We start from the raw sequence: 21,761 nt of genomic DNA on the forward strand, positions 1-21,761 counted from the left end.
ATATACATGTGGATTTGTCAAATTTCCTCCTGTTATTGATTTCTAATTGCATTCCACTGTGGTTGGAGAACATATTTTGTATGATTTCAATGCTTTTAAATTTATTAAGATCAAAATATTATGTCTCAAAGAAAAAATACGAACTTATTTTTGTTATCAGGTTTAGAAGGTGATTAAACAGAGTCCCCTCAAAGGCCATTTTTTTCTTATGGGGCCCCTGATTTGTGTCTATACAAGTTGTTCAAGAAGGTAATGATACAGCGGACATCTTTTAGAGTCAAGTGGACATCCAAATGTGTATTTGATTTTACTATTTGTTGTTTTCAGTACCAAACTGCTTTCAGTCTACTTATGAGAATCATCTTCGATTAGCAGTGAAATAAGAAAATTTAAAATGCTTAATTTGTTAATTAAATTTGAATTTTTAATTAATTTAAGTACCTTGCAGAATATCAAGTAATATTTATAGCATAAGTGCCACATTTTATAATATTTTATTAGGCTTAGCTATGGCATCTATAAATCAAAAAAAATTGTTCCCTTCTTTTTTTTCTGTCTTCTCCAATTTATTATTATTGCTATTAGAGCTAAAAGTCAGTTTTCTCAAGCAATGTAAAGGCTTGAAATGTGAAGAAGACTGTGTTGAAAATATTGGAGATATTTTCCAACACTTCATTCCAATAAGCATAAATAAGAAAACATAGTGAGTGATTTTTGCAAACACACACATGTGAGATGTGAGATTCATAATGGAAGCAGTGGGGCTTATTCAAAGACAGAAATAAATGAAGTCTCTCAGCTCTATAATTTCTAGAAGAAATCACTTATTTTTTGATAATTAAATGTTAAATTTAACATGTCTGGATCTTCAACTCATGGTGAGAAGCAATATCTATGTTGACCACTGTACCCAGACCTGCACATATATACATGTATTAGGAAATGTATTACTTTGTACACTCCCTGGTAACATTTTAAAAATTGATGATTGAGGGGCTCCTGGGTGGCCTAGTCATTAAGCATCTGCCTTTGGCTCAGGTCATGATCCCAGGGTTCTGCTCGGTGGGAAGCCTGTTTCTCCCTCTCCCACTCCCCCTGCTTGTTTTCCTTCTATCACTGTCTCTCTCTCTGTCAAAATAAATAAATAAAATCTTTAAAAAAAAAATTGATGATTGACTATTTATTCCTTTGGAAGTAGAGGTGAAGTTCATGTATCTCTATATACCCAACTCAATAGAAAAAGTTATTAGTATATATAAATGTTCATTAATTTTTATGTCAGTGATGATTCTGATATTATAATTAAAGGATTTGTACTCAGTTTAAATGTAAAACTATTTCTACAATTGATAATTTATCATTTTTATTTAATTGCGTATGTCTAAATGAAGACTTTGTATGTGATCAATATTTTTCTCATGTTATGAAAATATTAATAAATAATAGAAATGGTAGTATTTCACAAACATTTGATTATTTTAGAAAAAAAAGTGTGTTTACTATTGTATCCACCAAGGAATTTACACTATTTGAAATTTATTTGAAAATATGTGATTATTTCTAATATTATTTTAGGATATTCAGAAATTTTATACATAAGAAATTCAAAATTTTGAACAATCAAAAATAATTGCTATAGTGAGTTGAAAATTGTCCCCCCAAAATTCATGCCCACCTGGATCGTCAGATTATGACCTTATGTGGAAAAAGAGTCTTTGCAGATCTAATTAGTTATGGATCTTGAAATGAAATCATTCTGGATTTAGAGTAGGCCCTAAATCTAATGACTAGTGTCCTTATAAGAAGAGGTGAGGAACAAAGGGACATAGAAAAGGGGATGTGAGGATGAAGGCAGAGATAAGAGTGAAGTTATCTACAAGTCAAGGAACACAAAGAATTGACTCTAACCACCAGAATCTAGGAGAGAGGCATGGGGTAGTTTCTCCCCCAGAAATACCAGAAAGAACCAGCCTTACCAACACCTCAATTTCAGACATCTGACCTCATGAACTAGTAGAGAATAATTTTATGTGATTCTAAGCCACCCACTTTATGATAATTTCTTATGGCAGCCATAGAAAATTAATCCAAATGCATGTGCTATGAATTTTATAGCTATTTTAAATTGCCTATTTAACAATTCTATTTTCTTCATTAGTGCAATCCTAGGTGATTGCTTCATTGCCATTTTTTTTAAGAATAGAATCTAAGTAGTATTTTGAATTATAATTGAGCTTATTGACAATGTACTGTTCATTCATAAATTTAGCCCATTATTATTCCTTTACTACTGTTAATTGACATCAGAAACATTGTTAGTTAAGCAAAAATTGAAGATCAATGCTGTCCTTAAACTATCATAGCTTGAATGATAAATATTTTATTTTTCAACTTTACATAGGCAAGAAGACAGATGACAACACCTATTAATATAATCATTAATGACAGAAGGCAGTCCTCTCTATTTCAATAGTTCAGTTTAATTATATACATTATAAAACACTCATTAATTCATTCATATATTCAACAAGCATTTATTAGTGACTCTATGTGCCAGACACTGTGGTGAATGTGCAGGATATAAGGATGATGAGCAAACACACGATACTCACAATCTAGTGGGAAAAAAAATGACAGTGCAAGTGATTTAATAAAGGGGATTAAAAGGGTGCCTTAGAAACATGCACAGAGATACCTAAGTTGGTTTCAGGAGGTCAAGAGGACTTCATGGAAGAAATAATTTATAATTTGGGACCTGTGATGGTTCATTTTATTTTATGTGTCATTTTGACTGGTCTATGGGGTACCCAGATACTTGATCAAACATTATTCTGGATGCATCTTTGAAGGTGTTTCTGGATGAGATTACCATTTGAACCCATATACTGAGTAAAGCAGATTGCCCTCCCTGATGTGGGTGGGACCTATCCAGTCCACTGAAAGCCTGAATAAGCAAAAAGGCTGACCTTCCCTTGAGTAACAGAGGACTCTTCTTGTCTGACTGCTTTCAGCTGGGACATTGTTTTTTTTCCTGCCTTTGGACTCAAACTGAAATAGTGGTTCTTGGATCTTGAGCCTGTTGGCATTTGGACATACCACTGGCTTTTCTGGTTCTCAGACCTTTGGACTTGGACTAAAGCTACACTATACTGTCTGGTCTCCTGGTCTCCAGCTTGCTGACTGCAGATCTTGGGAATTCTTAGCTTCCATAATCATATGAGCCAATTCCTTATAACTTCCTTTATTTAAAAAAAAAAAACAAAAACAGAATCTGTTGTTTCTCTGGAGAATTCTGACTAATACAGAGCCTAAAGCATTAGTAGATATTGGGCGAGCAGAGGAGAGGGGAGTGAGTAATGGAAAGATGTTTCTGGCCAAGGCAAACCATGATTGCACTTAGAGGCAAGAGGGAGCATGGTGTTAGCGGATCTGAAGCTCTCATAAACAAGAGGACTGAGTGCAAGTATTGTGGTAAATGCAAATGATGAGAAGGGAGAGGATTGCAGAGATCATGGAGAACTTTGCAAGACATTTTAAGGAGGTTGGCCTTATCATAAGACAAATGAGAATCTGTGGAAACATGTGAGCAGAAGCACAACATGCATGGCTTTGGGCTTTAGAAAGTTCCCTGACAGTGATGGAGACAGGAAAGGGCAGGGGTGGAGGAGCAGAGACACAGTTCAGAGACTGTCGCTGTAAATCTGGCAAAGAGCATGGAGGCCTGTGTTACAGAAATAAGCAAATGGGTGAACAGTTACATAGAGGAAAAATCAACTGCATCAGCAATTGATTGAGTGGGAAAGGGAGTGATAACTGGAGAGAAACGAACAAGCTAAGGTCTGGGTTCTTGGCACGGACAGCTGAGTGACATGGAGAATCCAGGAGAAAGACCAGGTTCGGAAGCAAATAGAGCAAGTTCTTCGTGAAGATGCTGACTTTGACATGCCTGTCCCTAAATATTAAAACACTATTTGAAAACCTGAAATGAAAACTTGGAGTTTAATGAACCAACACATTTTTGTCACTCTGCTATGCAGCAAATCACTGTATTCATTTTCTAGTGTTTTTGTAACAAAGCATCACAAGCTGAGTGGTTCACCTGTACATCTTGATGCAAAAATGTGTGATTTTCTGATGAGTGCCCACATGCATTAGGGATGAGAACTGATTCACATTACCTCATTACATGAGTCTGGAAGGTATAGCTCTTGACATGGAAATTGTGGTGAAACCAAAACCAGGAATTTTAAGGGCAAGAATTACCCTAGCTTATGACTGCCAAACTACTATTCTGGTGGTATCTATTTCAGACATATTTATTTTAAGCCATTTTTTAAAAAGATTTGATTGATTGATTGATTGATTGATGGGAGAGGGGCAGAGGGAGAGATAGAATTCCAAGCAGACTCCATGCTAAGCATGGAGCCTGACGCAGGGGTCCATCTCAGGACCCTGAGATCATGACCTGAGCCAAAATCAAGAGTTGGACTCTTAACCAACTAAGCCACCCAGGTGCCCCTCAAGCCATTTTTAAAAGGTGAGATTATAAAAGGAGCGTTTGTAAAATTATAAAAGAAGCGAGCCTAGGACAAGTCCTGAATAAGACTAGGTTCATCAGACTCTCAGAAAAGGAGGAACAGCAAAAAAGACTGCAAAGCCTGAGGAGTTAGATGAAGAGTGTGGCCTCCCACGGCCCAGAGAAAGAAAATAGGTCAGAAAAAAAAGCTGGTCCATCAAATGCTGCTGATAATGTAAGCAAGATGAAAGCTGAGAAGTATCCATTCGATTTGGTGACAAAGGGTCATTGTAAACCTCCTGATGACTGTCCACAGAGTGGTAGAAGTTAGCATAGATTCAGGAGTCAGAGGGTGGTGATAAAAAACAGACAGTTGGGCAGAGAAGGAAATGGATATGCTAGTTTATTTCTCACCAAGTGAAATGTCCATCTCATAAGGAAATGATGTAACACAAAGAAGTAGTCATTAGGAATGTCAGTGGGGATATAATGGGGATCTGAGATGCCATCATGTAATGTACTTAAACTCTCCTTTTACCATGAAATAAATAAACAAAATTCAACTATTTTTGACACACACAGGCATGAGTGCAAGCAATCCAAACTGAGTAGATGCTGATGGGTTGTGGATGAAGGAATCAATATCAAAAATAATAAAATAAAAACTGTTCAAAGAATATTCTCTCGATTATGTACTGTGCTAGATGTAATACACAAATATATGTAATCTTATTTAATCTTTACATACTACCTAGAAGGTTTCTGTGACATTAATTTTAAGGTTTAAAAAAAATGAGTTTTAGAGGGGTTGAGTAACTCACTAGCCATATTCTTTCAGGCAACCTTGTCTCAAAGACTAATACACTGGTGGCAAAGACAAACCATTACAATGCTTGTGAGGTGCCTGGCATGGTGTCTGGCACATAATAACCACACCCAAAAATATTTTTTGTCACCCTGAATTCTATTAACGTTCTTTTGCTTAAGATTTATCTTCATCCCCAAAAGGCTTTTCTTGTATTTTCTAACCCCTTAATGTCATATACAATGCAAAGATCTTAGAATACTTGTCTTTATTTACCTTTCCCATCATATGTGTTCATGTTGTGATATTCTTTAATTCAATTTTTCTTTTTTAAGAAAAATTGTGTTCTAAGCTGATTTACTTAGTCATTTGGATGAATCCGCATATTTAATACTATTTGCTTTTAATTCCATCTTAAATTCATTTGGATCAAATTCTTTCTATCTGAAATAAGTTTCTTAGAATTCTCATTGCCAAAGACAATCTTTTCATGTAGTTTTGTTTTGGTTGGGGCAATTGTCACAGTGGTTAAGCAAAGAGGCTCTGGAGCTCTGCCTTCAAATCCCATTCTGACTTATACTAATCATGTGGCCTTGGACAAATTAGTGAGCCCTTTTTGCTCTGGTTCCTCATTTAAAAACACCATAATTAAAGTAGCTACCCCATAGGATCACTGTAAAGGTCTGTGATTTATATATATATATATATATATATATATATACACATCTCACATGATATATATATATATTCAAATGTTATTAATGATTACAATTATGATTATGATTACCTGGAAATAATTGCTTCACTCTCATTCATGAAGTATATTTTTTTAGCTATAAAAATCTAGGTTAATCATTATTTCCTTTCAGCATATTAAAGATATCATTCCACAAGCCTCTGTTGTCCATGTCAAAGTGTAATATCTTTGGAGATAATCTTTTTTCCCCTCTATATAGCCATAAGATTTTTTTTTTCTTTGACTACAGCTTTTTTTTTTTTCTTAAAGATTTTATTCATTTATTTGACAGAGAGAGACACAGCGAGAGAGGGAACACAAGCAGGGGGAGTGGGAGAGGGAGAAGCAGGCTTCCCGCGGAGCAGGGAGCCCGATGCGGGGCTCGATCCCAGGACCCCGGGATCATGACCTGAGCCGAAGGCAGACGCTTAACGACTGAGCCACCCAGGCGCCCCTCTTTGACTACAGCTTTATAGAATTTTGCTAAAAGTGAATCTAGGCTTGTTTTTATATTTCTTTATACATCTTGGGATTCACCAAATTTCTTGAATCTGCAGTCCACTGTTTTTAATCAGTAAGGAAAATACTCAGTCTTTTTTTTCTTTCAAATATTACATCTTCTATTCTCCTCCTGTACTTCTAGGACTCAAGTTAAATGTTTGCCAGACATTCTCTCTTTATTGCTCTTGTCTTTAATATTTCATAAACTCCATCTTTACTTCTTTCTGTGATACCTTTTAGACAATGTCTTTTGACCTGGCTTCTAGTTTACTAATTCTCTCTTTAGTGGTGTCTATTTTGATTTTAAAACTAATGATTGGATTTTCATTTAATTTAAAGTATTTAATTTAAGTTACTTAAAATTATGTTTTAAAGTATTTTTAATTACTGGGTGATTTATTTGGCTCTTTTTCTAACCTGCTAACTACTTTTGTTTGTTTTCTTTTTCTAATAATTTATTTTTCCCTGAAAAGTTTTAAAACTTAGACAATTTATCATTATACAGGATACACATATTTTATAATCTTTGTGTCATATTTCCATATGACACATATTTCCAAATATTAAGTATTTTCAGATCTGATTTTGTTTTAATGGTTCATACTCATGGGAATGTTATTTATTTGGCTTCTTAGTTGTTTAAAATATATATACATATATATTTTCCTTAGATAATTATTTGTGTTAATCTTTGCAATTGGGTGGGGCAGGGGGGGTTCCCAGTGAACCTCAAGACAACATTCCCCTTACCTTGTTCTTTCAGCATGTTTAGTCTTCCCTACTAATACACCTTTGCATTCCTAGATTAATGTCAGGATGTTTTTCAAAGGACTTTCTACCATGAATGGACAGCAAGCTTTCACCACTATAACTCATGAAACATTGAAAACTGATGGTCAAGTTCATCAAGGTATGGCAAATGCATCAGGACAAAAACAGCTACAGAGCTGTTCTTATCCCTCTAAATTCCTGTGTTGCTTACATTTTGCCAGATGATTCCCATCAATATTATCCCCTCTCCATGCTCTTAAGATTTATCTTACATGTTATCTAGCATCTTTAGTTGTGTTCTGAAGGATCTTTGCACTAAACAACCTAACCTAACATATTCATGGGAACAAATGGGCTTTTATGGACTTTTTTTTCAATTAGCTTATAGTTTCCTTTTCTTTATACTATAAATATGCTCATTTTTATCAGATATTTGCTTTGGTTTTATTTATTTTATTAAACTCTGATCTCAGGGTGAACAGAGACCATGGCTTCTTTAATCTTTGTCATTTGTTTCAGGAGAATAAACCCTCCAACATAAAAGAAACTCAAACTTCTGTTTTATTGAAATGTGTGCATCTGAATGTGTGTTACTGCATTCAGAAGTTTATTATACCAATGTTACTATCATGGGTCAAATATTTTTGTTTGGATTTTCACTTTTAAAATAATATTGAAAGATTGTAGTACATTCTTTTTAATCTCATCAAAAGCACTTTATATTCATTCTCTGAAAGTAAATTTTATATGTTGGAAACACTCGAAAATAATTTGAAATTTATTTTGGTGATGACAGAAGTGATCAGATTGCTAAATAAGTAAACTTTAATTAAAAAATAGACGTGACTGTGGAGTAATAAGAAGAACTTTTTAAGTCATGATTCCTAAATTAACTTTGACTGAAATTCCAAGTCCCATAAACTCATGATAATAAATACTCATTTAACAAAATAAATTTGGGTAGATTTACTTAAATCTCTCTTTACAGTAAAGTTGCATTTTTGCAGATTGATGCATTCAAGTAAATGTTTCTATCTTTTCATTTCATGATACCCAATGTCTAGATAAATGAGTATTCAGAAACATCTGCTTCAAAGTCATGAAAACTTAGAATGGTAACACATGCTCATAGATCACTTCTGAACGAATGCATATGTCCAATGCTTTAGCATCTTAACATTTTCTGCCTTCCATATTGCATACATGGAAGACACAGTTTTGTCATTTTGAGATTTTTTTTCTTATATTGAAGTTCAGGTGATCATATGACACATTGATAACGTGAGTTACTCGTCTTACCTGACAGCTTATATTTTTCATTGCTATATTCACATTTTAATATGTTCACAATACTTAAATTTATAAAGATTATTCAAGCATCTGATATTTTATTTTAAGAGGTTGATATACGTTTGCATTTGAGACTATGTGGTGTGTGGGTATGACGTATCCATGCGTGTAGGGGAAAAATTGTAAATTATTTGGCAAATGGGCTGCTAACTGTATCATTGATTTCATTCTCTATTTTGTGATAGTGAGTGCATCTCTGAGGATATTGTACCATAGACATTCTGGAACAAACTGTGGTATAAGAGTTAACATTAATTCACTGTACAGTTAAATTTATGCAGATTACAATGATAGCTATAATACCCAGTTTATCTGGCTGCAGAGGAAAAAAATTACATTTTTAATTAAAGGGATATATTAGTAAATAAAAACTTATTGTTATCGATATATACTTTCCACTTTCATTTGTTTATATTGAGGTAGAAATGGGAAGGGCAGAATTTAAGAGGAGAAAAAAAAAAAGAGCCTAATTGCTGCATGTGTGGTAGAGCGATCGATATTTCCTGCACTGGATATGCCAGAGGACTTCCAGAAATGGCTTCAAATTCTATGATGTCATGTAAAAATTTAAAATCTGTTGTTAAATTGTTTGATAATCCTCATTTTCTCTACTATGCCATGAGCTGGAGAGAATGTGCTCATTTTTCCACTAAAATTGAGCTTTATTTTGGTCTCATGACTCTTTCTTTCTAACCTAACTCCATTAAAAAAAAAAAAAAAGCATGCATTAGTGTTTATTTGTCTCTGCAAACACTATGAATGACAGAAGCAGCAGAGAAGCCAGGAAGCACTCAGTGAATTGCTGCTCCCTCCCATTACATCTGGTCCGCTGTGATCTCTAATTGCCTGTCACAGCCACTGAGCCATGGAGCTGGCAGGGCTGCCACCTCCTGTTTGGTCAAGTTGTCATTTCCTATTAATCCGAATCCCATGGTTTTTCCCATTGCCTCTACTTTCTCACTTTGGACAGAATGGATATCCATTATCTAACTGTGATACGAGTGTATCAAAATTTTAATTTTGGAGAAAACACAGAATCAAGAGACCTTCTCACAAAAAGCGAAGAATCCCTCACCAGGGTTGCGTGGTCTTGTCTCCACCGTGCTGATTTTAAGAGCTCACATATTTTTTCCCTTCCACTACAACTCAGCTACTTTTCATAGCACCAGAGATCATCTGGTGAAATTTTGCAAACGGCCAGCAAGAACAAAATAAAAACGTAAAAATGCAGGGGACGTTCTGAGGCCTCTTTAATAATAGGAAGTTTTTGTTGCTTTCACACTTTCTACAAAATACTATGGAAAACAGGACTGTGTACCAGAGGGGGCTGAGGACGTCATTTCAAGACTGTGGGAGCATAACCCAGCCAGAGGCCCGTGCCAGAAGAAGTACTTGAACACCCCAGGATCACAGCAAATTCATCAAAACAAAGTAGCCCCCCAAAAGCAAAGAATCCACTAGCAAACAATCATAAGACTCTTGCCGGTGGAAAACCCCAGGAGTCAGGGCTTCTGTATAATGAGGCAGGAACAAGCTACTGACATTTATTTTACTGCTCACTGGTTGCCTTCAATCTAGAGCACCACAGATTTTTTCTTTTTTCTAACTGAGCAGAAAGTGCCTCAGCTTGTCCATTCAGAAGGCCTCGATTCAATAAACACGACAGTCTGAAATGGAAGGAGCCACGAGAATCACACCAATGTCACGGGGTTCCGCATCCTGAGGCAGGGCTCAACCACACAGCCTTTGTCAGGTAAGGCGTCCTTCTGGGTGATCAACAGGGGGTCTGGGTGCGGGAAAAGTGACCCCTTTGCCTTGACTTGCCCAGTTAAAAAGCTCTCGATAACCTTCCAAATACCCCCATGTATATGTAACGTATTGGGTGGCCAAGCCTGAAAACATCATTGAAATTAATATATGTGATTCTTTCTTTTCAGTGTTAAAGATTGTGTATGGGAACAAAACCTGCCACCCTAATTTCAGCAGGTTCCCATATGGGTAGGCAACTGGGACCAACAGTGTTACCATTTAGTAACACTTGGTTATCACTTGGTACCGTGTGGTAGCATTTGGCAACATGGTATGTTACTATTTATTCCTGAAGTCCTGAAATTGTTCAGAAAAAGACATTTGTGAACTCCAGGGCTATACTATACCCAAAGGTTGAAGATTTACTCTTGATTCTAATTTCTGTCTTAAACCATACCCAACCCATTTGTTCCACATATTGAAATGAAAATATAAAGATCAACCAACATAACAGATAAATGTAATAAAGCTCTACTTTGAGCAAACTCTAAAGGAGAAATTGAAGCTCCCCAAATTAATTCTTATGGCCCTTAGACATCACATTCTAAAGAAAGTTTAAAGTCCCAACTTTAAAGTACAAAGAAAGCAAATGCCAAACATCACCTGTCCTAAATTTCTTGTGTTGCTCAAGCTCTATCAGAAACCTGTAGCTAGGGGCGCCTGGGTGGCTCAGTCAGTTAAGCATCTGCCTTCGGCTCAGGTCATGATCCCGGATCCTGGGTTGGAACCCCACATTGGGCTCCCTGCTCAGTGGGGAACCTGCTTCTCCCTCTCCCTCTGTCTGCTACTCCCCCTGCTTGTGCTCTCTCTCTCTTTGTCAAATAAATAAAAAATCTTTTTAAAAAAGTGTAGCTAAGCAATCTCCTCTCAGGCCTCCTGGAGGTAACATCTCAGTCCCTGTGATCTGCAGGCCACTGCCATCGCGTCCTAGCCCTGAAGTACCTGTCTCTCTTACACTGGTGTTCATGTAACTGAAGAATCACCCATCTCAGATCCAAGAACTGAAGCTATGCTCAAGTTTTCTTAAATCTGTAACAGTAGGAGCCTATCGAGGTCCGATAAGCCAGGCTGAACTCTGTCAAAGACTTGTCTGTATTCTTCGCTTCCTGTGACCTTGGGATCTGTTTCTATCACCTTCCTATTGGTCCCTGCTCCTTTAAGAAAGGATCTGCTGTGTTCATGCTTTTTCATCTGCTCTTTCCCCTTCTGTGCCTCTCAGAGGGCTGACACCATTTGCTGTACCTGAATACAATTTGTTTCTTTGCTTTCTGGCCCCAACATTTCTTTGGCTAACATACTCCTGGATGTCTCCCATAGAAAAATGTATGAAATAAGAAAGTTCTGGGACTGCCAAAAGTGTCCATGGTTCACACGAACCTTTTGTGCCTTCCCTGTATGAATGGAAAGACTGAACTCTGCAGTTAATCCTCGATCAGACCACCTGCTACCTCAACCTACTATTTTCTTTAAAGCTTTCTTTTTTTATGAAATAAAAGCACAAGGAATTTATTTTTCCAAATCAATCAATATATTTTCTCACAACATTCACTATTGATAAATTTGAATCCGACAAAATGCTGTAAGAATAGTACAGTGAACACCTATATATTTTTCCCCTAGATTCAGAAGCTGTTGGCATTTTGCCACATTATTTTTCTTTCTATATGTATGTTCCCATTGTTATTTTCTGTTGACACATTTGAGAATTATTGACAGGGATAATGACACTTCCCATATAAATACTTCAGTATTTGTCCTTTAAGAAAAGGAACTTCTGAACATCCATAATGGAATGGCCACATTTAGGATATCTAATATTAATTTTATACTATTACCTAACATACATCACATTCAGTGCTCCCCAAATGTCCCAATGTTGTCTTTTAGAGCTGCTATTTGTTTGTTTGTTTGTTTTGTCAATCCAGGGTCCAATAAAGGATGCTGCCTTGCATTTAATTGTCACATCTCTTTACTCTTTTTTTTTAAGATTTTATTTATTTATTTGACTGAGAGATAGAGAGAAAGCACAAGTAGACAGAATGGCAGGCAGAAGGGGAGGGAGAAGCAGGCTCCCCGCTGAGCAGGGAGCCGGACGTGGGGCTCGATCCCAGGACCCTGGGATCGTGACCTGATCCAAAGGCAGCCGCTTAACCGACTGAGCCACCCAGGTGCCTGTCTCTTTACTCTTTTAATATAGCAGGTTTTTTTCAGGCTTTTATAAAATTGATTATATTTGTTTATTTTTTGTCTATTTGTTTCCTCATGGTTAGCTACAAATTAAACACTTTTGGCTGAATTACTATATAAGTAATGGGTTCAATCTAAATGTATCTTATGTTCCTTGCGTCTTCTTGGAGTCCTAATTCCATACCTGTCTCAGGCATGTTCTCTAGGGGAACAGGCAACACACCCATGAGAATAGGGTAATCTCAAAACTCACCTAATAGTACTTAGAGTATTATCTTTAATCTTCCTGGTCTTTCCCTATGAGATTGACTCATATTTTTACCACTTTCTTAGTACAACTGCCCAAATCTTCAAAAAAGACTCTCTAATTGTTAATGTGCCACTTATAAAGGTGCTCTCAGTAGATTCTAGGCTGCTCCTTGGGGATTCATTCCTGACTCCTTTCTGGGCTATCCTAAATTATTTGGGGCCCTGACTGGCCTTGCTGATATAGTAATCAGCAGAAACATGTCCTCATGGTTTAAATACCCTGTTTGAGGGCTTTTAGACAGCAGGGTATATTTTGAGGTCTATTCTTGTTCTTTCGTGTAGATGTAGATTTATTTCTGAAATCCCAGTCTCTTGATATGTCCATCTGCTCCTTCATGTCACATTACAAATCTCCTACTTATCCCTGTGCTTTTTTTTCCTTAAATTGCAACTGTCTCCAAAGCAAAAATATGCGAAGTTGGGAATAAATGTGCCCTTAATAAATGTCATTGATGACTTCCCTCTCGCTACACATAGACTGGGAGGTAAATGTGTCTTAGATCCCCTAGAAGCAGAGTCTGAGCAAGACTTGAGAGCACAAGACTTATTGGGAATGGGAGGAGTGGGCCTGATCCACAGGGAAACTTGAAGGATTAACCACAGTGCGGCATTAGCTCTGTTTGGAAGAAAAGGGGTGGGTCTTTTGAACCCATATCAGCTCCTCCAGCCTTGTCTGCAAATCACCCTATTGGTGGGGGTTAAGGGGGTAGAGTAGACAGCAGGGATAGCCATAATCTCCTAAGAAGTTGGCCCCCATCATCTGAGGGGAATTCTCTGGAGAAGGGGAAGGTTATGAGCTGACAGTACCTAACACAACAGCTGAGGGCTAGGTGCACCGGCTTGGTTAGCAAGTCTGAGCAGGACATCAATGACACTCACTGCATGGTGGTTGGGCTTAAACTCCAAATAAGCCCTATAGAAGGGATTTTATCATAGTGTGTAGAAACTATCCCCAATTATACCTCAGCTGAGCCTATTTTCCCATTTTGGGCCAACTAAAGATACACTATTATATTTAAGTACACATGCAAAATCTCATTTAACCCTCCTAAATAACACTTTGGTCCTTTGATGTAGTTAATATTACTTAATGTTTTTGTTTTTTGTTTTATTTTGTTTTGTTTTGTTTTTTGCCTTCCAGCTTCTATTCTTTTTGCCCAGCCCCAGCCTTGGGAGGAGGCTACATTCGGTAGTCTGCTACACTTTACAGAAGGAGGATGGCTCTTAGAGCCTCCCCTCCTTAGATCCTTCTTGTCACTTCCCCAATATAATGAAGGCATTGTCTTTAACCTAACATTGACTCAGACTCTCTTTGGGGGAGTTTATTAATTCCCAACATAATGCCCTGGTGTCCTTCCAAGTACTTTCCAAGAAGGTTCAGGTATATTTCCAAGAACCTCTGCAGTTGTTTAACTGGTGCTTGCTACAAGTCCTGCTCATCAGTCTTCTGTGCCTTCTGGAGAGACTCCTTGCATCCAGGTAATAAATGCTCATTTTCCTTAAGTTAACTGGATCCAATTTCTATTGCATATAACAATAGAAATTTTTCTGTTACAAAAAAAGGGTTTAAAAGTTTACATAATCTGTGGGGTGCCTGGATGGCTCTGTCATGATCACGGGGTCATGAGATTGAGCCCTATGTTGGGCTCCACACTCAGCACAGAGTCTGCTGGGGATTCTCTCCCTCACCCCTCCCACTTGTGCTCTCTCTATATATAAAATAAATAAAGAAATTTTTAAAAAAAGTTTGCATAATCTAATGTTTCCCAGGTGGCATTCTAGTAAGCCTGAGGTATGTATCACATTCAAGGCCAGCAATGTTTTTTTAAAATTTTTTTATTAATATATTTTTGTGGATTACAATGTATAAACTATACAATTATCCAAATTATTCTAGGACAAATATGTTACTAGGGAGGAAAATGTGAACATGGCTGCACATGGGTAAGAACTTTAATGAACATCATTAAAATTCAATTTTAAAATATGTGCCTTTGATAAAATCCCAAATCCAGTGAAAAATGCCAATGATGAAACTTCCTTTCAAATAAGATTATCCTGAGTGGATCTTGATCTGGTGGAGTTTCCATGCATCCCACACCCTTTGAGGGATATCCCTCTGGAAAACAAATGTGATGAAGGCATTTCATGGTATGGTGAGCTAGGCACTTCTCAGTTCCCAAATATGCTTAAGAAAATCAAGTAAGGTAAGATTCTTCATGTCTCCTGATCCTAGCATGGGACTTAGAAAAACCAACACATTTTCTTTTTGATCTGACCAGGGGACAGACCCATCTTTCAGGGGTGCACACTTCTTACAGCCACAGTTGTGATTCAGGGACTCTTGTATTTGTCTTCTCTGAACAAAGTTATGTCTTCACAGGGAAAGTAAGTAATTTCACAATCAGTGAAATTAATGAGATTTTGCCAATCCAAATAACTGGACTGAAAAGCTTGTCTTGTAGATCGAATCTTTTAAATGTTTCTGTTCCCTAAGCAGCTTCCTTTATATACTACATAAAGTATAGAATACATTTAGGCCTATCTTCACTTGTAGATCAATTTGAAGGTCATTATTTGCATAACAATCTGTCAGTGCTCATCTCTCATCCCTCTGCTTCAACATAACTCTCTTGTTTCCTCAGAGATTACTAATTAATTCAATATACTTTTATGTCACTGTTTTTACTTTGGGCTTATTCATTGCAGTAATTTTTTATTTCACTAAAATTCACATTCCGTCTCTCTGGCTGGGGTGTACAGAATTTAGAAGCTGGGAGACATTCTGTTCTAGATTTGACATGTGCCATATTTTAGCTAAGATTTTATTTTAAACTGGCATGATAAAAAAAAAAAAACTTAAGAGTTTTAAGTGGCAGTATCTGGCCAAAACATTCCATGACTTCCTTCACTGAAAAGGAGACACATTTGAAAGACATTTTCCCCAGAGTTTGGAATCATCATCCCCCTTCCAAGAGTTTAGCTATAAAAAACCAAACACACACACACACACACACACACACAGACACACACAAATCAACAATAATAACAAAAGGCAAAACAAATACTCTTTTTCACTAAAAGGTATTGAGTAGAAAGACCCCTTTCCTTCCCTAAACCAGACTCTTGCCTTTAGAAGAAAGTACGTACACTTTCTGATTCTGGGGTTGGCAAGTGATGGAAAAGCATAAAACAGAAGAGCCAGAAGAAGCAAAGCCTTGAAGGTTGTCAAAAGCAAGGGATATTCATGGAACTCAAGAGATATTATAGGGCTGGATTTTGTTGGGGAAGTTTAGAAAGGTAGATACAGAGCAGATTATAAAATACTCCATATGTCATGCAGTGGAATTTAGATTTATTGTGCAGTAAGCCACTGAAATTTATCTTTAGCATTGGAATAACAACATAGCTATATTTAACTTTCAGACAGATAGCTCTCATACCACAGTGAGGATGAAATAGAGATGAGGAGATAAGACAGAAGTCATTTGAAGTAACATGTGAGAAAGATGATGAGAGTCCTTACTAAGAAAGCAGCTACAGAACTGGAGGAAGGGCTGTAATTAAGAACATTTTAAAGATGTGAACAGACAAACTTGGTGGCCAGGTTGATATATAAAAGAAAGGAGAACAATGTGCTAAGACTGTTTTATTCTTCCTAAAAAGATATTAGGGTTAAAAAAAAGATATTAAGGTAAAACCCTTCTTTGTCCTTTGTTTATTGAATCTTCTCACAAAATTTCTAGTGGCTTTGAAAATTGTTTGCTTTCTAAGGACTGAGAGAGCCCCCCCTTGAAGGCATTGCATGCTGGTCTGGAGGCTCTACCACCTTGCATTTTATAGAAAAAGACAGAGAACAATATAATTAAAAACTCAAGGATATAGTTCTTTTCCTCCTGAGGCTTTAGGTAATAATGATTGAGATGACACATTATAGCTAAAGGGACAGATAATAATGAGGAATGTTTCAAAGTAAATCAAAAATATATAATTTTCTTGAATCTAATCCTCAGTTTTCCTATAATTTCCACCCCTGAGTCTATATAATATCTATCTCCAAACAGCTTCTTAAAACTCAAGACAAAGTTTTTTTTTAAGCAGTTCAGAACATATCTTAATGGCTTATCAAATTAGACCTTACCACTGGTCCCTAAATGAACATGTGTGGTGGTCTAGTCACTGGGTATTTACTGTTATTTTTCTCAAGTATAATTTTTCTTTTGCGTCCCTAGTGACTGGATCTCTGAATTGATGAGCCCAGTCAATCCCTTTGGGCCAATCTGCACATACCCAAGTTTATTCAGGATTGGAAAGTGCCTTATCTTTTTATTCCCTTTGGGATGAGAGTAGTTCTCTTGTATTAAATTTCCAAATGCCTGTATTGCTAGGATTTGCTTCTGGTCCATGCTGAAATCAGCAGTTTTTCTTAACTGTAAACTCTTAATTATAGATCCAAGGTATGTGAATAGTGAAAATCAGTAATGGGGAACCTCATTAAAATAAAAAGGGGAGGTTTCAGCATGGGGGAGCTCTCATGCCTACCACTCATAGTCAGTTGCAAACCCAACAGGAAGAGATGGACTTGACCTTACGTAGACTTGACCTTGTAGTGGATACTACTCTATTACTTCAGCCAGAGGAAGAGACCCTTTCCTTATCCATGCCCCGCCCCCACAACAGATCAGCCAATGAGAAGCCACCACACTTTGAACTACCAATTTCCTTCAATGAACTTTTAGTTCATAATTTACCTCTTTATTCAAAAAAAAAAAAAAAAAAAAGCGGACCTCTCCTTTGTTCCTTAGACTTGCCTAGGGTTCTGCTGTAGCTTGTTTGTCCTGGGTTGTAATTTTCTTTTATTCCCAAATAAACCCACCTGTTGCTGGTAAAACAACAGGTAGATTTACTTTTAAGGTTAACAGAATCTATCTTTAGCCATTACTGGACCCCCTGATTCTATACCCCAGCCTTTCTCAGAATAACCTCCTTCAGTTCACCAGGGAGCCCCACAAGACTCCTTATCTTTTACCATAAACTCTGCTAATTGTCTAACAGTAGCCATGTTTCCAAGTATAAATTCCCAGGAGGCTTTTTGCTTAAGCCTGTATAGCCTCCTTATCTTTGTTTTCCTTGATCTGGCCCACCATACCAGCAGATGTTTGGTGAATTAAGCATTGTCAGAGTACATGTTTCTTCTTTTCCACTTTATTTGGATCAGCATTCCAACTCATTTAGCATTCCTGTAAGTTTACATGGTTTTGCTAAAAATTACATAGACATGGCAATATGAAAAGGGAATTTTGAGGGTCAAAACTGCAATATCTTTGCTGTGCAAAAAATGAATATATTTTCCTTACGTATCAATTTCTTTATTTTACATCATCTAATTTTACTGGAAAGGAAGCCAAAGAAAAATCTATTTTGCATTTTGTTGGGTTCTATTATCTCTACATGCTACCAAGATAAGTAAGCACGTAAAAACTCTGCTAAAGGTAGAATAAAAAAATTAATAGTTTTTGAAAGGTATAGATCTACAAGGGCAAAGAGAATAGGAGATAAAACAACAACTACAAAATTTTGGAAGCTGCAAACTGACTAAGTGTGATGCAGAAAGCTAAACATAAGCCTTGCAAAGGTGTTGGACAGAAATTCCTGAGGGAAGTCCAAAGTAAGCCTAATTACAGCATGGAATCCCAGAACAGCTCAAGAACTGGAGGTATCATGTTGTTCCAGAGTCAAGTTTCTCAAAGAGCTGAAAAGAGAAGAGTTGATGAAAATGCAGAAAGAAAAGTTTCTATCCCACGCTACTGAGCCAGGCAACTATCTCTCCTACTCTAAGGAAGAAAACTGGAGCTTTAAAATCAAAGAGGCCAACTAAGAAGCAAACCAGCAAGAAAAAGAGGGATTCTTGACTAGGATATCAAGCACAGCTGGTGGTGTACACATGGCACTAACATATGTGAAATTAAGTGGACTCCTACAGGCTGAATTCTGAGATTGCCAACTTCAAGCATTTGGTTCCTGTGTGATGCTGAACATTTTTTATCAGTATCTATCCTCTTTCTCTTCCTTTTTGTGATGGACACCCTCGCTGCTCCTAGTTTTAGCTGAGTACACAAGCAAACATTACTCTTCAAAGTTTCCATTGCAGCTAGGTAGGGCCATATGATTACATTCTCACCAATGTGATGCAAATGGGAATGATGTATACAACTTGCATATCACATTTTTAAGAGACAGCTGCTTAGTCTACTCTTACTTTCCTCCTTTCCTCTGGTCAGGAATTAAGATGGTCTTGTGGAGTAGGGGTTGTCCTTGTCCTACCTGCTTACATTGAATCCCTTTCAAGAAAGAAAACCAATCTCCATATTGTTGCAAATATTGTATTCATTGGTGTCTTTATTATAGAAACAATAGTCTTAACCAATAGTCTAAGAAATTGCTTAATTGTTGGCAACGGATTGAAATTCTACTTTGGAACAGCTACCATGTCTAAGAAATATAGCATACAGATACCAACAGTTGGAGGCTCCAAAAATTGGCTTTATCTAATCACTGAAATGAAGAAGATATTAAACATTCTGTCCAGGATCACAATCAGATATTTGGTCCTAAACCTTAAATACAAACACAAAGATAATTACTACTACTAGACATCTGAGGAAAACCTCTAACCAGAAAGACAGATACATGTAAACACAAATAAAGAAACAAACAATGGTAATGAGAGGAAACTTAGAAAATGAAGGGAGCCCCCCCAAAACTTCAAAAATCGATAATCATTATCTTCAAAAAGTAAGAAAGTGTATTACATCCACAAAATAAGAATAGGGTACTCTAAATAGTTATGTTTGGGAAAAAATTTGGGATCTTGAAAGTTAAACATAAAATGAAGTTTAAAATAAATCAGTAACTTATTTAAATGATTAAAAGGAGATAATTTCCAAAAACTAGGATGTAATAGGAGAAAAAAGTTAAGAAAGGTCAAGAGCATCCCAGGAAGCCCAACATACAAAATAATAAGAATTATACACAACAAGGATCAAGAAAAGGAGGAATAAAAAATGAAGAGATAGAGGAAGAATATAACCAAATATATTAGAGTTGTCCCACTGAAGACATGGCTTTCCAGATGAAATTGCTACAATGTTTAACGAATAAGTAAAAAGTGACCACATAAGGCTTTATCCTCATGAGATTTCAGAATCTTGAGGACATATAATATTTTTTTAAGATTTTATTTATGTTTTTTATTTTTTATTTGACAGAGAGATACAGAGAGAGAAAGAGAGCACAAGCAAGGGGTACGGGAGAGAGAGAGAAGCAGGCTCCCCACTGAGCAAGGAGCCCGATGTGGGACTCAACCCCAGGACCCTGGGATCATGACCCGAGCCGAAGGCAGACACTTAACCAACTGAGCCACCCAGGTGCCTCTATGACACGTAATATTTTTAAGTTACCAAGAAAACAAATAAGTTACATGCAAATGATCAAATTTCAGAATATCTTTGGATTTTTCAATAACTGTGGAAAATATGTAGAGAAATGTTTTTATATTATGAATGAAAAAGATTTTCTATGAAAGAGAAGTTACAACTGATACCACAGAAATAAAAAGGGAATACCATGAACAATTGTATATCAACAAACTGGATAACACAGAAGAAATGGATAAATTTCTAGAAACATACAATATAACAAGATTAAATCATGAAGACAGAAAGTCTGAAGAGATATATAACTAGCATGGAGATTGAATCAGTGATCAAAAACTTCCCAACAAAGCCCAGGAACAGATGGTTTCACTGGTAAATTCTACCAGACATTTAAATAAGAATTAACAACTATCCTTCTCAAACTTTTCCAGAAACTTAAAGAAAAAAAATACTTCCAAACCTATTTTATGAGGCCAGCAATACCCTGATACCAAAGCCAGCCACCACAAGAAAACTACAGACCAATATCTCTGATAAATATAGATGCAAACGACTTTAACAAAATACTTGTAAAATGAATTCAGCAGCACATTAAAAGGGTCATTCACCTGAGATTAAGAATTCCTCATATCAGTGAGATCATATGATACATGTCTTTCTCTGATTGACTTATTTCGCTTAGCATAATACCCTCTAGTTCCATCCATGTTGTTGGGAAATTGGAGGGGGAGACGAACCATGAGAGACAATGGACTCTGAGAAACAAACTGAGGGTTCTAGAGGAGAGGAGGTGGGGGGATGGGTTAGCCTGGTGATGGGTATTAAAGAGGGCACATATTGAATGGAGCACTGGGTGTTATACATAAACAATGAATCATGGAACACTACATCAAAAACTAATGACGTAATGTATGGTGATTAACATAACATAATAAAATAACATTTTAAAAAAGTGATCTTGGGCATGTTATTTTATCTCTTGTGACTCAGTTTCCTCTTCTGCAAAATATAATAATAATAGTACTTAGGTCATAATTGTCTTTGAAGATTAAAAGATAAAATGAATAGAAAGTGCTTAGCACAGTCCCTGGCGTATAAGATGTACTTAATGAATGAGAATCAAATTTAACTGTCAAATATAATTAATGCTGGTTTCTGTAATGTAATAATAACATGTTCAGAAAAGCTTATTGTCATGATGAAATAACACATTTTTGCCAAGGTAATTATTATAATAATAGGCTATTTCACATTTTTCCCTTCTCCACCCAAGTCATTTTTTTTTAATAAGCAGACTTTTATCTGCTTAGCATCTGAGGCAGATGGCAATGTATTTGCCTA

Source organism: Halichoerus grypus, chromosome 4, assembly GCF_964656455.1.
Source record: "Halichoerus grypus chromosome 4, mHalGry1.hap1.1, whole genome shotgun sequence".
Classification (NCBI taxonomy): Eukaryota; Metazoa; Chordata; class Mammalia; order Carnivora; family Phocidae; genus Halichoerus; species Halichoerus grypus.